At 39.4% G+C, this 18,028-nt stretch overlaps 2 long non-coding RNA genes across 2 annotated transcripts; one reads left to right on the forward strand and one right to left on the reverse strand.

Annotated features, from left to right (window-relative positions):
• Positions 1-213: 213 nt before the first annotated feature.
• On the reverse strand, positions 214-1,092 carry LOC107128380 (uncharacterized). The gene is made up of 3 exons (XR_001487442.3): positions 1,057-1,092; positions 708-819; positions 214-561 (listed from the first exon to the last, which is right to left on the reverse strand). It is a non-coding gene; the product is annotated as an uncharacterized lncRNA (long non-coding RNA).
• Positions 1,093-1,590: 498 nt separating this feature from the next.
• Positions 1,591-15,486, forward strand: LOC102138982 (uncharacterized). The gene is made up of 3 exons (XR_006694819.2): positions 1,591-1,713; positions 11,360-11,475; positions 14,686-15,486. It is a non-coding gene; the product is annotated as an uncharacterized lncRNA (long non-coding RNA).
• The last annotated feature ends 2,542 nt before the right edge of the window (positions 15,487-18,028 follow it).

Consider the following 18,028-nt stretch of genomic DNA (forward strand, 5'->3'; position numbering starts at 1 on the left):
GTGGATACCCCCAGTGGATTCACTTATAGAGGTGGTTTGAATGCCTATTATTTCCCAGGAGCAAGTCAATTACCCTACTCTCTTACCAACAATGCTTTTACATATAGCCAGAAGTGTCCATTTTTTATCTTCAATAAATTTTAATCTTTACTAAGCTTTTATCTTCCCTCATTAGGAATGAGCAGGCTTTTGCTGGTTAATTGGGCGTTCCTATTTCTTTTTATGTATTGCCTCTGTGCACGCTGCCCATTTTCCTACCACGTTTTAAGTTGGACTGCAGTTGCTCTTTGTGAACTGTCAGATGTGTTGAGAGAATGGGCTTCTCCAGAGTGTATTTTATCTTTTGAATTTGCTTCTGGTGTTTTGCTGAACTGAAGCTTTTCATTTGAACGTGGTCAAATCCTTCAGACTTCTTCACAACCTCCGGGTATCTCATCTTCCTTGGAAAGGTCTTTATATCACTCTGGGATTATGATATTCTTATACTTTTAGTATTAACATGGCTGAACTGCAACTGATGACAGGAAATCGGATGCTTCTGACCCAGTGAGCAGAAGAACCCTGGGAAAAGGATGACCTTTTTTTCAAAGGGCTAAAAATGTAAAACATACAGACCAAACAGCAGAAAACTGAAAATCCAAGGTCTAAGGCAGAACTTCTTCCCTACTTAGAATTTGTGAACTGATAGAAAGGACAAAGAAGCATACTTTAAGGTCTACAATCAGCTAAGCTGCCTTATGGTATACTATGCATGCATATCTGCATATGTATATACACAAAACTGGCAACTTAATGATGTAAATAGGCTCTTCTACATGCCTAGAAAGAGAAGAAACTCTGACAAAGCCCATAATTCTTTCCAATTTGGCATTCTTTTAAGTGCCCAATACCAATATCTCATGGTCTTCATCATCAACTGGGACTCTCAGATTAAACTTTCTTGATTCTGAAATTTTATAACCATCCACTCTATTCCCTTCTTTCCCCAGTAGTCTAGAAAAGGCCCAAAATAAAGATTTTTCTAAACTACCCCTCCTGATCAACCCCCTACCCTACCTCCCTAGATTAAGTTCCTCTTGATTGATGGAGTTTTTTGTTTTTTGTTTTGTTTTGTTTTATTGAGACGGAGTCTCTGTCGTCCAGGCTGGAGTGCAGTGGCGCGATCTCGGCTCACTGCAAGCTCCGCTTCCCGGGTTCACGCCATTCTCCTGCCTCTGCCTCCTGATGTAGCTGGGACTACGGCGCCCACAAGCACGCCCGGCTAATTTTTTTGTATTTTTAGTAGAGACAGGGTTTCACCGTGTTAGCTAGGATGGTCTCAATCTCCTGACCTCGTGATCCACCAGCCTGGGTCTCCCAAAGTGCTGGGATTACAGACGTGAGCCACCGCGCCCAGCCAATTGATGGAGTTTGTTGTCTGGATTCTACAAGCTCAGGTACCCCAATTTATAGTTTGGCTCCAAGCCCCACCCACAGCTGAATGACCAGTGGCATTGTGATGTTGAACCTAAAGGTTTCTATTGTGACCAATGCAGCTGGTACAAAAGAATTTTTGCTTGCCTTCCTGAAGGTCTTGCATGCTGCTGGCAGCCTACTAGATATTTAAAGTAATCATCATGATAATGGCTAAGATTTATTAACCATGTGTTATGTGCTTTATGGTGCTAAGAACTCATGTATTTCCTCATTGAATCTTCACAGAATCCTTATGAAGTAGGTAAAATTATTGTATTATAATTCCCCAATTTGGAGTATAAGTTAATGAAAAGTCTCAAATAAAAATAATTTTAAAAAGACTCCCTTTCCAAAACAAGGGAGAGGATCCATTTGATCCATTGTAAGAAATTCTATGATAGTTATTTATGGTAAACTTGGCTACCCCAAGCAATGAATGACCCAGTGATAAAACAGACTCTTGTCTGGAGCTTTTCAAACTGTAAATGACTAATAATGTTCATTTCTTACTAAATGCCTTGAAGAAAGCAGTGCCCCTTCATGAAGGAGGTAAGGTATACATAGGAAGTAGCAGGGAGTGGAATAAAAGGCTGGGTAAATCACTTTAACACTTGCAAATAAGAGAATTCACCAAGGAGGGCTTGGAGGCTGTTAAGATTTCCTCCAAGACAAATCTCACCTTACATCACCACTGAGTATTTCCTAAGGCAGGGATTCCACCCATTCCATCTTTGGACTAGCAGTATCTGTCGCAGGGGAATGAAGAAGAGTGGGAGGGATGATCCCATAGCTAGCCTTCATGTGGACTAGAAATAACTATCGTGACATAAGAGCTTGTGAAATTTCTTTAATTCCTCCGATCTTATCACTGTTTCATTGTTGTTCTTATACTATGCTAATTCTCCTATAGGAAAAAACAGTAAGACACTCAAAAGAAACCATTTACTGGTTTTGAGAGGCAATAGAAAGGGTCAAGTAGATACTCCTGTATCTAGTGCCTTCATTTTCTATTGTTACATAATGAATGACTACAAACTTAGTGGTTTAACACTGTAAATGTCAGGAGCCTGACATGTTTTAGCTGGGTACCCACAAGGCTGAAAATAAGATGTTGGTCATTTACACCATCTGGAGACCAACCAGATAAATGTCCACCACCAAGCTCCTCCAGATTGTTGGAAGAATTTATTTTCTTGTGACTGTATGACTGAGGTTCCCATTTCTTGCCAGCTGTTGGCCAGGGACTTCTCTCAGCAGCTAGAGGTTGCTCTCAGGCTCTTGTCACTTGGCCTTTTGCACAGGTAGTTTAGCATGTGACTGTTTAATCCTTCAAGACAAGCAGAATTTCTATTTCTTTCTTTATAAAGGTCTTGGGCTTTGAAGCACTCACTTGATTAGATCAGACCCATCCATGATCATCTTTCTTGTGATTAACTCAAAATCAACTTCTCTGGGACCTTAATTATGTCTACAGAATCCCTTCACCTTTATCATAGGATGCAACCTAATCATGAGCGTAAAGAGCGTGAACACTAAGTGGGCAAGAATTGTGAGAGCCATCTCAGAATTCAGCCTACCACAGCTGTGGACCCAGAACTTTATTAGGGATTAGAGGATGCACCATGAGAAAGCAACTCAAATCCTTGAGGAATGCCGAGAGAAGGCATAAGGACATAAGGGAGGCAGTGGCCTGGAATGAGATAGAAGAAACTGTGTTTGCCTGCCAAAGGTGTCCCTGTTGTATCTGGAATGCTTCACTAGAGGCAGAAGGAGGAGGGAGCTGCAGAAAAAGTTGAATATTTATGCCCTTCAGACTAAGGTTGTCTTCTGTATCTGGCCACTCATCCTAAGAAGAGGAACCACATCACTGGCTGAGTCCAGACCTAGGAGGGCAGGTTATTTTATCTTGCATTACAACTCTGATCAACTGATAGAGTCTGCATGCAGTGTCACCCTGAGAAATATTCTGAGACTGTGTTGTGGCTCAGCAGTAAAGAGTGCCGTTCTTGATTAGCTATGTCTTTCATGAACTCTGGATGGTGAATGGAAATATGTTGAACAAGTATTGACTATTCATGACTTAGACTGTACACATCACCCGAAGACATCTCAACAAATATTAAAACAAAATACAAAGTGTTTAGGAATATACACTGTACAGAAAAGAGACGGCCTTTATAAGATCGTTTTGAGGACTAAGCTCTGATTTTTTTTTTTAATCTTACTCAAATTCCTATCTAAAGGGTCTGGGAAATCATGCCCTACAAACCATGAATTCTCATCAGATGGGTTTTATTTAACCCTGTATATTGTACTTTACTTTCCAATCTGACTCTGGCATAACAAGGAAAAAAATCAAAATGTTTTACCCCAAAATATACTTCCTTGCCATACCTTGAAATTGTCCTGCAAAGTCTCTTGTGGGAAAAATCCACATTCTCTAGAGAATCCCCTTTCCCCTTTGTTTTATTTTCCTTCCTTTCCAGATCCAGGAGACAATCAACTAAGAGCCAGGCACCCTTTTAGGTCCGATAAAAAACATTTTACAACCTGTCCTCTCTGAAGTCTGCTATCTGAGAGCTTCCTTTGCACAATAAAATTTGGTCTCCGCAATCCTTTATCTTAACCTGAAAATTTCCTTTGATTCCAGATCTTCAGATAAACTCAACCAATTGCCAACTAGAAAATGTTTAAATGTACCTATAGCCTAGAAGCCCTCACTTTTTACCCACCTTTCTGAACAAAACCAATGTATTTCTTAAATGTGCTTGATGTCTCATGCCTCCCTAAAATATATAAAACCAAGCTGTACCATGACCACCTTGGACACATGTTCTCAGGACCTCCTGAGGGCTGTGTCACGGGCCATGAGCACATTTGGCTCATATTTAGCTTAGAATAAATCAAAAAATATTTGACAGAGTTTCACTCTTTTCATCAACAGTTTCTTTGCTTCCCATCCCCCAAATTCTCATTTTTTCTACTTACAGTCTCCCATTGGGAGGTTGTTTACTTATAGACCCAATCCATACATACTGGGAAATACCAAGAAATGTAAGAATTTGCAGACCTCAAGGAGCGATGAAGTCATAAAACAGAAACCCTTCAATGTTTGAAAATAGTTTTATAAGAATGAACAGTCTATCAACTCTCCATTATGCCACCAAAGCAATATGTAAACATGTGTCTTATTTCCCAGTGCTGCTTAGAAGCTACAGAAAGAAGTCCATATTAAAGAAAGAATTGACTGAATGACTTCCTGAAGAGTTGGATGAGCCACATCCCATTTAGCAGATAGAGAAATTCAGGATCATGTCTGAATCTCTAGGCCTCCACTAGACCTTCTCATTTTGATCAGATTCAAGTCTCCTGAGCATTTTAATATTGAGAACATTTGCAGTCCTCGTTGGAGCCATTTCTGCTTTCCCAGTCCTTGGGGTGTGGCAAGAAGAAGTCACCTTATTTTTACAACCTCATGGCATTTTCCCAATCATGAAAATGCCCTCAAGTTTGTCACTCGTACAACAAACAAAGGCAAGAAAGCAAATCCATCTGCAGAATAGTGCCATATGAAGATAGATTAAAATGCTAATGGATGAGCATGACATAGAGAAAACAGCACACTGCTGAGGGTTAAAGAAACATGGGTTTCATCCAGAAAGGCCCTTTGAACCACAGTCTGTACTACCCAGCTCTGTCTGAGGGGCTGGAGACAATGAAAGTAAGACAGAAGTGGAAACCAAACTTGTATGCCTCCTAGTCCCAGTTACTGCTCCTTTCAACACTTTGGCTTGTTTTTTCTTGGAATGAGGTTATGTAAAGCCTGAAGAAACAGCCCCTGGCAATGCTTTCTCACAGAAATTTCTCCGCTTTTATTTCTTCCCCCTCCAACCCTTTATGTAATGGAACTACTTTGGTATAGACAGTAGATTGCAATTATCCTTTGGAACTGAGCAAGGAAAGAATGCACCAAGATGAGCACGGGAACAAAACTAAATAGGTATCCTTAAAATACTAAGCAGAATGCATGCCTCTGATATTCTCATCACTCCTGAGCCAAATTATTTAGTCTATAGCTATTAGATGCATCAGGACAGTTCTTCTAATCCCTGTGCTATTCCTTGGGTATCGAATTTAGCAACAACATATTGGTGAATTAATTTCAAAGATCTTTGGGAGAAAACAGAATTGAATCCAATGAACTCAGGGATGAATGATATCCCTGAATTTGGAAATGAAATATCTTTCCATTAAGAAATTGCTTCAGAAATAAAGTAGAACAAGATACATAAATTCCAAGTATCTCCCCTAACAGAAAGACTTGAGAAATGTGTTTAAAGAAACATATTAATTATTTACAGCTATTCTAAATGCTTCTAAAAACAAACAAACAAAATGCCTATGCATTGTGCCATTGTGTGTTTATTGAGTAAGCCCACGCTCTTACTGTGCATTGATTCTTTGGTTGCCATGGCAGAGGGAATGGTTTCTGTGATATGACAGCAGTTACCATATGTTCAGCTTCAAGCCAACTGACTCCATCACAAAAACAGAAGAGAGAAGGAGCTGTGCAGCCCCACCTATTCCAAGGGTCCTATTAGGACCAAGTTGTCTTATGAACCTTTGTACCGGGCCTGACAGTGAATACATGTCATAGCCATGTCCTTTATGCAACATATTTGCAAAGGATTTTTACATGGAAGCCACCACTCCAGTATCCCAATCAGCATCTAACCCAGATACAGTCCTCTATAAGTTAAAACATGGCCTATGAAGCGATTTTTTAAAAGATTTGTAGTCAAGAGGAGACACATTCTTTGGGGGAGGATGAGGCAACTGGAGTCACCAATGACCTTAGAGAGTTGGAACTTGAGACACACAGAGGGAATGTATGAATTCTAGGATCACCAATAGAATAAATAAGTGTTTACCTGTAGGGGATAAATCCTGGAAGAGTTCTAGAGTTTGAAGGTGTCTGGACAATTTGAAGCAGAATCTCAGAGGGTGAGTTGGGCATATTCTTGCCCAACTCTCTCTCTCCATAAATAATTCTGGGCTGAGTGTTTCATGCTCTGACTCATTGTGACTATCATGTATGTGGTTATGTTGCCAATTAGGATGCCAATGTTCCCACTGTCGGAGCACTAATGAGTGTTTTTAGTATCCAAGAGATTACTTTTTGGTATTCTTCCAAGGTCCTGTGAGTAAGTTGGCTATTCACTGATAGAGAAATTTTTCTTTTCTGGAGCTTTATGGTATGCATTATTAAATCCTTGCTACAGCAATGTAAATGATCCTTGAAGGAGTCAGAGCCCTTCCAACTACAAGCAAAGGACTTTCGATGTTGAGACACGGCCCCAATGGTGCTCTTCAGTAATCCCTATTTTCTTTACTATGGAAACCTGTAAGAATATCTAAACTAGCAGACTTAAGGTAGGCAATCTACACTAATCATGGTTTTATCTTTATCATGGTTAAATTGTGTAAAACTTGCAGATGGCAACGCTGAGCAATTTGTACATATACACAATAACAGGGCTGTCATTCTTTTATCGGGTCACCAAATCAACCAGACATCCTACTCTACATATGGGCAAATGACTTGAAGAGACACATTACCAAAGAATTCCCAACAGTCAAAATGTGTTTAATCTCATCCACATACATATCTCAATATCCATATCCATATCTCAACAGACCAAAAATGTGTTTAATCTCATCCATATCCAGAGAAATGCAAACTAAAACTATGGTAGGATACCACTGTGCACCCACCAGGTTGGCTCAAATTTTAAAGTTCAGCAACATCAAGTATTACTAAAGATGTGGGGCATTCAGAACTCTTGCATGCTGCTGGTAGGAATAAAAGTTGCTGCCAACACTTTGGAAAACAGTTGGGCATTATTCAACAAAATTAAAGAAATGCAAAAATTCTTACCTAACAATTATACTCTAAGGTGTGTGTACAACTGTCTGTTTACACCAATGAGGATACTCCCAGCACCATAGCTTGTAATAGCCCCAAACAGAAATTTCCCAAATGCCTATCAGTATTATTGACAATTGGTCCAAAAATTCACTTATCATCATTGAAAATGAACAAACTCCAGTTACACTTAAGGACATAGTAAGCTTGATAGGGTAAGGAGAGAGTTGCTGTCAAGAAGAGTAGACGGTTGGTGGCTACATAGATCTTTACATGTTATGTGTACATATAAATATATGTCTGGATTTCATTTTGTTTGGCCTGGTGACAGTATTTGTATTGTCTGACATAATTAATGAAGTATTGAACATCTAACTGTTCTTCTCAACCAGACTATAAGCTCTTGAAGAAGAAATATATATGTGCGTGTGTATGTATGTATATATGTATATATACACACATATATATTTCAGTTTACTCTCCAGTAAGTTATATTTCCCAGTTTAAAAACAAAAGTTGAAAGAAAAATCAGTATCCAGCAAGGACCATATGTTCAGCTTCAAGTCAACTGATTCCGTTGCAAAAAGAGAAGAGAGCAGAAGGAGCTGTGTAGTCCCACCTATTCCAAGGGTCCTACTAGCACCAAATTGTCGTATGAGCCTCTGTTCTGGGCCTGACAGTGAATACATACCATAGCCATGTCCTTTATGCAACGTATTTGCAAAGGATTTTTACATGGAAGCCACTACCCAGTATCCCAATCAGCATCTAACTCAGATACAGTCCTCTATAAGTTAAAACATGGCCTATGAAGCCATTTTTTAAAGATTTGTGGTCAAGGAGAAACACATCCTTTGGGGGAGGATGGGGCAACTTTTCTTGTGAAAACTTTAAAAATTTGGAATGTAATTCAAATAAATCTCAGTAGACACGTAGGAATGTAGTTTTCATTTATCTATTTCAACCCTTATTGGATCTGCCTTGTTTGTCTACCTAACAATTCTTTGGGGTAATGAGTGTCACAGAGATACATATAAAGAAAAATGGACCAAAAGACAGTTCAGAGAGCCAGGGTTCTTTAGAGAGGTAAAGAAGAAGAGAAATGTTATTGCATCCTTCTTCTGTGAGGGGGCAGTAACTCAAGAGTAGAGGATCCTCATCAAACCGTGTGTTTCCTCTGATGAACTCTTGTTTTGATAATTATTATCACTCCAGAGATGTTGATAATTATATTTAGACAGTTTTTAAAGCAATATTGTATAATATTTTCCCCCATTTAACACCAGCACCCGAATGGATGAATACTCAGTCAGAAGAAATGCAGGGCTGCAGGTTTGTCCACAAAGTGTTCCCATCAACCGTGTAAGTGAGTTTGATAATGTACACATTATATTAGGGGGGAAACACACTCTTTTGGAAAGGACTGATTCTTGGCGCATAATCAGTTCCCATTGAATTTAAATGACTTTTGGTCCTACACCAATGCTGATAAAATACTTTCAAATGTACAGAATATTAACCAAATGTTTATATTAAACAACTCCTTTCAGGTGAAAATGCGCTCGGCGAAGCGTAGCTCCCTGGAGCAAGTTAGTGAATATTAATGTTTAGCACGTTGTAAGGCTCTACAAGTACTCTGATGTTGGAGGCCAAGGGGGAGATAAACGAGCAAGGTTGGCGGATGGGCCCTGCCAGGGGAAGGTACAATCACATTGGACATAACCTCACTGAGATGGAAATGGAGCTTGAAATACATGCAGTCGGGGCTGCCAGGAACTGGGAGGCAAATATGGACTGAGAAAGAGAATACCAGACTCTCCTGCGTGTTCCCAACTCAATCCCCCTGAAGACCTAGTCTGATTTCAGACCTGCCCAGGGTCCCATCAGCAGAGAGATTTATAGGGCATGCCGCATAATTAATACCAGCCAATTGCCAGTTAATCATGGCCCTCGATTTTGGGTAAGTGAAGGCTGCTTATCATGAGAAGCAGTCAGACTTATATTAAGTACTACAGTATTTCAAATTTGCCAAAGCACACAGGCCATTTCCAATTATCATTGTTTATCTGCAGGTTTCAGGAAATCATATAAATACGCAACTCACAGTGTATATACACATATTTCAGGGAAGAAGACAGCTTTTATCAACCAGGCTGAAGGTCAAAATGAAAATTATTTTGCATATGTTTTGGTGGGTAAAAGGCCAGACTGGGGAGCATGAGACCCAGGGACAATGCCCAGCTCTGAATAGGACATTGGTGGTATTTGAGTGAGCTAGCCCCCATCCACACTTCTGTTCCTCCATCCATAAAATGAGGATATTAATATTTCAGGTAACCAGGGTGAAGTGTTTTGAGCAGCTTGGAAGACCAGTGCTAAATAAGCATATGGTATTATTTTTTAGTCTTGTGTTAATAATACTTTAGAATTCAATGCATGTTCAACATTTTTGTTGTTGTGGTTATAGTCTAATTTTATATTTTAGTAGCTACTTTTAAAATTAGTAAGGCTAAATCTTCTCAGATTTATTGAAGTTCCAAATGAATAATGATAAAGGAAAACCAATGTTATTATTCCCATTTTACAGATAAAATAATATCAGTCCTGAAAAATCTCTCTCTAGAAGATTTTGTATACATCTTACAGCTTCTGGAATGGCTCTCATATAAATCATCCTAAAATACTAGTTCTAATTTTCAAACACGATTTTCAGAAAAGCAGAGTACAGAATTTTCCCTAAAATTCAATTCTAACCTCTCTACCTGTATCCTTATCTCTTTTTTTTTTTTTTTTTTCCTGACTGTCTCACTCTGTTGCCCAGGCTGGAGTGCAATGATATGATCTCGGCTCACTGCAACCTCCATCTCCCAGGTTCAAGTGATTCTCCCTGCCTCAGCCTTCTGAGTAGCTGAGTGCCTGTAAGGCACCCGCCACCACACCCAGCTAATTTTTGTATTTTTACTAGAGACGGGGTTTCGCCATGTTGGCCAGGCTGCTCATGAACTCCTGACCTTGGGTGATCCACACAGGCATGAGCCACCGCGCCTGGCCTCATGTCTATTGAAGACTCTTAAACTTGCAGATCCTGACACCACAGAATACGGTCACACAGTAGCCATGCTTGGCACATGAAGTAAATGTTAGAGCCTAGAGAGGGTAGGTGACCAGCTCAAAATCAACACAGCTAGGACCTGAGCCAGGATTACAACCCCCATTTGAGTGTCTTCCTTACTATGTTAAACCCCGTAGAGTTCTCAATCAAGAATCCACCATGCCTTTATGCTTTGCTTGGTTGCAAGGCAGACACAGAACAACCTTCAGCAAATTCTGATTGAGTAGCAATGTGAAAGCTGGAGTAGAAAAACAAATAAGTATGAAATATTCTCCCTTCTTCTTCAAGAGCTTACGATTTAGTTGAGAAAAATGTTAGGTGTTCAATAGTTCATTCACTATGGGAGACATTACAAATACTGTCACCAGGCCAACCAAAATGAAATCCAAATATGTGGGAGTAGACTAGTGATCTCCAGTGTATGTTTTGAAAAACAATCCCACAAGATTGGCCATGCATAAGTAAGTAAATAAAAGCATAAATACTTTTTATGATTAAATAAGTTTGAGGTATCATACACATTGTAGAGTCATGAGAAACAAATGCTTTCAAGTGCTCTGAGATGTCCCACAGTAAAGGAACCTATTGAATAATTTCCAGTTTTATGTTTCTCAGACTCATAAAGTCTTTTCAAGGCTTTCAACTGAGTTGGCCTTTTCCTACTTCATCTATGGTATTCTAACCTCTAACTGCACGTGTAACTACTCCAATTTTACACGCTTCATGTCCTGGTCATCTTTTAATCATTGGCTCTTAATACAGTGTCTGGCATGTGGTCCCTTGCATCTATTTGTTAAATGAATACATAGCCTGCTTGGTACTGTGATGGAGAACAGGATCACTAACTCGTGTTCTCTGTCCTCTAGAGCGGCTCTCTCAAATGTTAGTGTCTATATGAATCCACCTTGGGATATTAGTAAAATGAGTTTCTGATGCAGAAGATCTGAGAAAGTGCCTGAAATTCTGATATTCTGTCTCCCAGGTAAAACCAATATTCCCAGCCCCAGGGTCACACTTTAAGGCCACAGTAGATACGTGCTCTCACTCTAACAAAAGACGTATTCCATGAGAAGATGTGACACTTGTCACCATAGTTCAAGAACACAATTCTGGCCAGACACGGTGGCTCAGGCCTGCAATCCCAGCACTTTGGGAGGCCGAGATGGGTGAATCACGAGGTCAGGAGATCGAGACCTTCCTGGCCATCATGGTGAAACCCCATCTCTACTAAAAAAAAAAAAAAAAAAATAGCCAGGCATGGTGGCACGTGCCTGTAGTCCCAGATACTCGGGAGGCTGAGGCAGGGGAATCACTTGAACCCAGGAGGCGGAGGTTGCAGTGAGCCAAGATAGCGCCATTGCACTCCAGCCTGGTGACAGAGTGAGATTCCATCTCAAAATAATAATAATAGTAGTAATAATAATATAGTTCTATGGGAAGACCAGGGCAGACATGATTTATTCTGCCTGAGCAGGCAGGGGGACAGTGGAGGAGTATCTTGTAAATGTCATGGGAGGGGTGCTTTGAGATGAGCTTTAAAGAGTGACTGGCATTTTGCCAGGCAGAGGAAGTAAGGACATACAGTTTAGTCAACAGCATGAACTAAGTGGCAGAGCAAAGCACTGTGTACTGCATGTTCAGGGAGCAATGAGGTAGGTGCACGTAGTACTTAGGGAGTCAAGGAATCAATTGTAGTAGGGACATTGAGCTGAATTGTGTTATGGTTTGGATATTTGTCCCCTCTAAATATCACATTGAAATTTGATCCCCAGTGTTAGAGATGTGACCTAATGGGAGGTGTTTGGGCCATGGGGGTGGATCCCTTATAAATGACTTTGTGTAGTTCCTGTGGTAATGAGGGAATCCTTACTTCCTTAGTTCATGAGAGAGCTGAGTGTTTATAAGAGCATGGCATCCCTTTCCTCTCTCTCTTGTTCCTTCTCTCACCATGCGACACGCCGGCTCCTCTTCCTCCTCTATTATGATTGGAAGCTGCCCAAGGTCCTCACCAGAAGCAGATGCTGGTGCCTTGCTTCTAATACAGCCATGCAGAACCATTTTTCTTTATAAATTACCCAGCCTCAGGCATTCCTTGATAGCAACACAAAATGAACTAAGACAGCATTGTATTTTAAAAAGTCCAAATGTTTAATGGTGGAATTCCAGAAATAATAAACTGGCAGGAAAGCAACTTTGATAAGTGGGCAGAAATCTTGCTGCCCTTTCATGAAGCCATGTGGCCTGCATGGACACTCTCTGCTCCTGGATTTAGCCCTGCTTTCAAATTTTAATGGGATGTCAGTGAGGTTTTCAAAATGATTGATAAGGCATAATCAACCCCTTTCACTGGTTGAAGATTATGCTGTTTTTAAAAAGCACTTAGCATTTCAAGGGTTGTTTTATGGGCATCTGAACAAACCTATGAAGCAACCAACTTTATTTAGCAGTTATCGACAGACTACTACTGCTTACAGGGTTGTATTCTTCCATTCTGTTTCAGATTTCAGCCCAGCTGTTCTGGGATCTTTTATTTCAAAAACTGGAAAACCAGGGCTATTAATAGAGTCAGGCAACTAATTTAAATCTGATAATGTGCTGACACTTGGCTGCATACTTCAGCACAGATGCCCATGTGTGCAATGTGTATTTATTTCTGTACAAATGTGTACATGCATATGTATAAATAACAGCAAATACTATGAAGTCAACACTTATTATTTAACAGGGCCACCTGGGAGTTATCCTGTGCCTCATAAATAGAACACTCTTTGACATGTAAAAATCTTCTACAAGGTGATTGAAGCCTGTAGGTTTAAGGGTCAGAGTTATTACGAGTGGGAGGATTACAGATACACACAGTACTTCTTCTGGATGGAAGAGAGACCCATAGAAGACCAGAACATTTTAGCTAAACTTTACTTTCCTCATATGCCTTATACTGCAACCAAATTACTTACTATTGTCCATATATATTATATAGTTTTCTTCATCTTGCTTATGTTATTTTCTCTGTGAATTAGATAAGAGTCTGGGCTTTAAAATTAGCTTTGGGTTCAAGTTCCAGCTTTGCCAAATTCTAGCTATGCGATTTGGAGCAAATTACTTATTAAACCAAGCCTGGCCTCTCGTCTGTACAATGGAGCCATTCATTTTACTTACATCGAAGGGCTTTTATGAGGATCAAATGAGATAATGCAAGTAAACACTCAGCACATTGTACAATTCTGATTCATGGTGACAGAAATCAGAGTGTTTTTCTGGAGTGAAGGGTCATGGGGTTTCACCTGGATAGGGACGTAAGGAAACTAAAGCCATAAATATCTTGTATATCTGAATGGGGTGGTGGTTATATAGGTGTATTTTCCCCATCTAATGTATAGGTGTGATGATGATGGTGGTGGTGGTTATTATTATTATTCTCCCATCTCCATATCTAAATGCTATTTATTTTTCAAAGTTTAGCTCAGGAACCATTATTTTTTTCATGTAGCTTTCACAGTCTCCGTGACTGGAAGAGATCTCTTTTACTTTGAACTTATTCTTTGCATGTCTAAGATACAGTCTTCCTGGTGTTAAGACTTAGCTCTTTGTATGTGTCTCTTACTTCCACTAGCTTGTCAGTCCTTCATGAGGTATCTCTGGGTGGTCTTGGAATCCTGCACAGTATCTAGGTGAGATCTATTTACTCTTTATCCTCCCATTAAATCACTGTGGAAAGGGTGAATTCAGTGTAACCCTACGTAGAACTGCCTTGAGCTCCATTCTGGTACCTCAATACATCCAAAGTCCTCTCCACGGTTTCCATAAGCACAGTTTCCCCCTGGCTTTGGCTATAATTTCTATGTATGTTGACTCTGTTACCTTCATCCAGTCATAAAATTCTATGCTACTTTTTATAATTTACACAGGCACACATATTCACCTTAGACAGGTATGTGCAAAATAAACTACTGAAAGGGTGGGGCACAGGGTTGCAAAGAGGTGGGACTCATGCCACAGCAGTGCCAAGAGCTGTGAGCAAAGCCAGGCTGTTCTCACACATCTCCCACCCTCTCTGCCACCAGAGGCTTTATTCAGCTCTTCAGCCTCGTGCTGCAACCAGATTTCCACCATCACCGTGTCTCTTCTCTGCTTCTCCTTGTCTTTTCTCCTTCCTCTCAGGAAGAGAAATAAATTCCTTTCTTTGTTGCAGGTGGAGGAGTTCAGCCATTATCTTGACTTTGTCCTAGGCACTCCCATGCCCTCAGAGGCTCATTTTGAATACAAACACTTAGGGATGCTATTTTTCCACATCAAGCATCTTCCTCCTGGCAAAATAATTCTGGTGATAGTAGTGAAGATAATTTTCACTCCTGCCTACAGAATGACTAAACAAAAGCAAAGAGGAGAAGAAGAATGAAGTAAAGACAACCAAAAGAAAAGACTGATAGCGCCTTAAGAATGGATCTTAATAAGGGAATGATGGCTGAGGAGTCCATTTCCTAAATCACCCACCTTACTGACTTCCTACAGCAACACCATACAGAAAGCTGCACCTTGAGGGGAAGACACGAGAATCCTGGAGTGGAAAAAAATTGGGTGATGATGACAGTCTTTGAGGTCTTGAGAGTAAAATAGAAGCAAAAAAAAAGGATTATTTTTATCTTGTGAAGACTGTTCCCTCTTAAGACTTTTGCAAATGATTAAGATTTCAATTATGTTCCAGGAAAAAAATAAGATTTGTGTTTGACAAAAAAAAAAAAAAAAAAAAAAAAAAAAAATTGTCTAGAACAGGTGGGAAGGAAGAGATAGTTTAGCCACATCCAAGAGACCTGTAAATTAGGTACAGTGATGTGAATGGTGTACCACTTATAAAAGAATGTTAACTGGAGAAGTCTCTGCTGTCTTCCCAAAACTGAGGAGGGTGTACACTCTCCATCCTTGTGGAAGTGTCCACTTTTCTTGAAGATTGGTTAAATAAATCTGTGCCTACTGCTACTCAAGCCATTCCAAATTGGTCTGTCCTCATTTAATTTATTAAATCTTTAATACATAATATTGAGCACATTTTATGTTATTGACACTCAGTACAAGAGAGAATGCAGTCAGGAAATGAGGCAACCTAAAAGACCAGAGGCTGTCAACCTTGACAGCGTATTAGAATCACCTGGGGAAATTTTATGACCTTGATTCCTAAATCACACTTAAGGTCAATTAGTCAGAAGGTAGGGGTGGTACCTAGTCACAAGTAGTTTTCTTTTTTTAATTGTCACTCAGTATTGAGGAAAAAACACATGGAGCTAAGTTAAGAGATGACTACATAGTCATTCACTGTCATGATGGAAGATTGTCTAACAAGCCTATCAAAGACTATCTAATTCTTTAGGGGACTGTACCTTCATTTATTTTACTATTTACTAGGATATTTACTTAGGATATTACACAACTCTGTAAAAGCAGATGTTGCCTTGCAGAAAAAACAGAGGCCCAGGCTTATTCAAATAGAATAGAGCTTGTGTTTCTGTAATTCTAACAAGTTCTCGGGTGATTCTGACATGTGCTGAAGTTTGACAACTATTGGAAAAGTCTGATAGCAATGCAATAGATTCAGGTACAATAAAAATGCAAATACTTTTTTTCACTAGAAGAGCTGCAAATAATTTCTGTCTAATTCCAAGATTACAGAGTTTTTGCCCTATATAACATTACCAAGTTTTGTATCTCATCTAGCAATCTTATTTCAGTATTCTTTCAGGACCTATGTCTACTTGGTCTTTCAAGTTCTCTTGAAACCAGTTGAAACTTATCCTGCTGGCTCCCTCCTTAAATGAATTAAACAGCTTTTTGGCAAGTACTCATTGTACATTTGTATGAGATTCGAGCTTTCAACTTTTGAAAAACTATACTTTGACACCAGGTGATACCAATATGCATCCAAGATTGAGATTCACTGCTCTAGAGAGAAGCCAAAATCCTGGAAGGCATCCAAAGAGAAACCACTGTTTTCTCTATCCCAAGCAGAATCATATAATTATTCTTGAAAACTTTTACGAATCCCACCTGATAACAATAAAAATTAATATTTACTGAGTGCTGACTAGTGCCAAGCACTATTCTAAGAGCTTTACACCCATGATTAAGTCCTTTAATCATTACACAACCCTGTAAGAGAGGTTCTCTCATCTGCATACCAATTTCATAGATGAGAGAACTGAGTCACAAAAGTTTAAGCAACTTGTCTGTATTGACACTGTTGCTAAGTGACAGAGCTTGAGTTCACACCTAGTAAGTACTGCCTGTGTCCTTCAGGGCTAAGACATACCATGCTTCAGGGATTGAGGAGATCTACCTTTAGAGTTATTTATCCAGATTCATAGACACCCACAACTGGATACCTGAATTACTGAAACAATCAAAGCCAGCCAAAAATGCATACTCTTTTCTTGTCTTTTTTTTAACTTAGATTTTTAAATTTTTCCTTTTTATGGATACATAGTAGATGTATGTGTTTATGGACTACATGATATATTTTGTTACAGGCATACAATATGTAAATGGTATATCCATCACCTCAACCATTTATCATTTGTTTGGGTTAAAATTTTTCAAGTTATAATCTTTCTGTTATGTTAAAATATACAATAAATTATTGTTGACTGTAGTCACCCTGTTATGCTACCAAAGACTAGGTCTTATTGATTCTGTCTATGTTTCTGCACCCATTAGCCATTCCTACTTTTTCCTCCTCTCCCTGCTCCCCTTCCCAGCCTCTGGTAACCATCATTCTACCCTCTATCTCCATGGGTTCAATTAACGTTTGTTTTAACAAAAATTTATACTCAAAGTTGATTTCTTTGGCAGGGTTACCACGCATCCACGTATTCTTTATCAAACTGTCATATTAGGAATCATCTTCATTAGGGGAGGTGGCTAACATCTCCACATGAGAGTTTGTAAATTAATTAGGATGTAGGTCCAATAGAAACCCTCACTGGTATCCAAGAGGAGACATTCAACACTGTTAGAAATTTGAAACTCTTGTCATGTAGTTCTCTGGATTCCTAAAGTGCAAAAAATAAAAACATATAAATAAAAGGGAGAAATATTTTAAATTTCTTCCTAATTTAAACTCATACCCAAATCGACATTTGGGCAGGTCCATCAAAAAGCACTTGGGGAGAAATCATCTGTGCACTAAGTGCTTTTTATACCATGAGCAAAGGTCTGAATGGTAAGTAATATTGGCAAGAACAAGCTATAAGTTAAGATGCAAATCCAAATCGAGTGTGCGGTGTTCTGGCTTCAAGCCTGGTAATTGAATTTCCAGTTTATTATCCTTAATGTTTTTTAATGTGAGTTTGCAATTCAAGGCAAAATGGAAAGCTGCTCCTCCAAAGCTTTCCCCTGAAGCACTTCCAGGAACAATTTCTTTTCAGAGTCAAGAAATGGTTTTGGGTCAGGAGTGCACTTTAACTTTTTCAAACTCTAGAAAACTCTGTTCCGGGGAGACATTAAACCATGGGTCCACTGAAGGATTTTCATCTGGAGACTAGGGA

Source organism: Macaca fascicularis, chromosome 20 (assembly GCF_037993035.2).
Source record: "Macaca fascicularis isolate 582-1 chromosome 20, T2T-MFA8v1.1".
Taxonomy (NCBI): domain Eukaryota; kingdom Metazoa; phylum Chordata; class Mammalia; order Primates; family Cercopithecidae; genus Macaca; species Macaca fascicularis.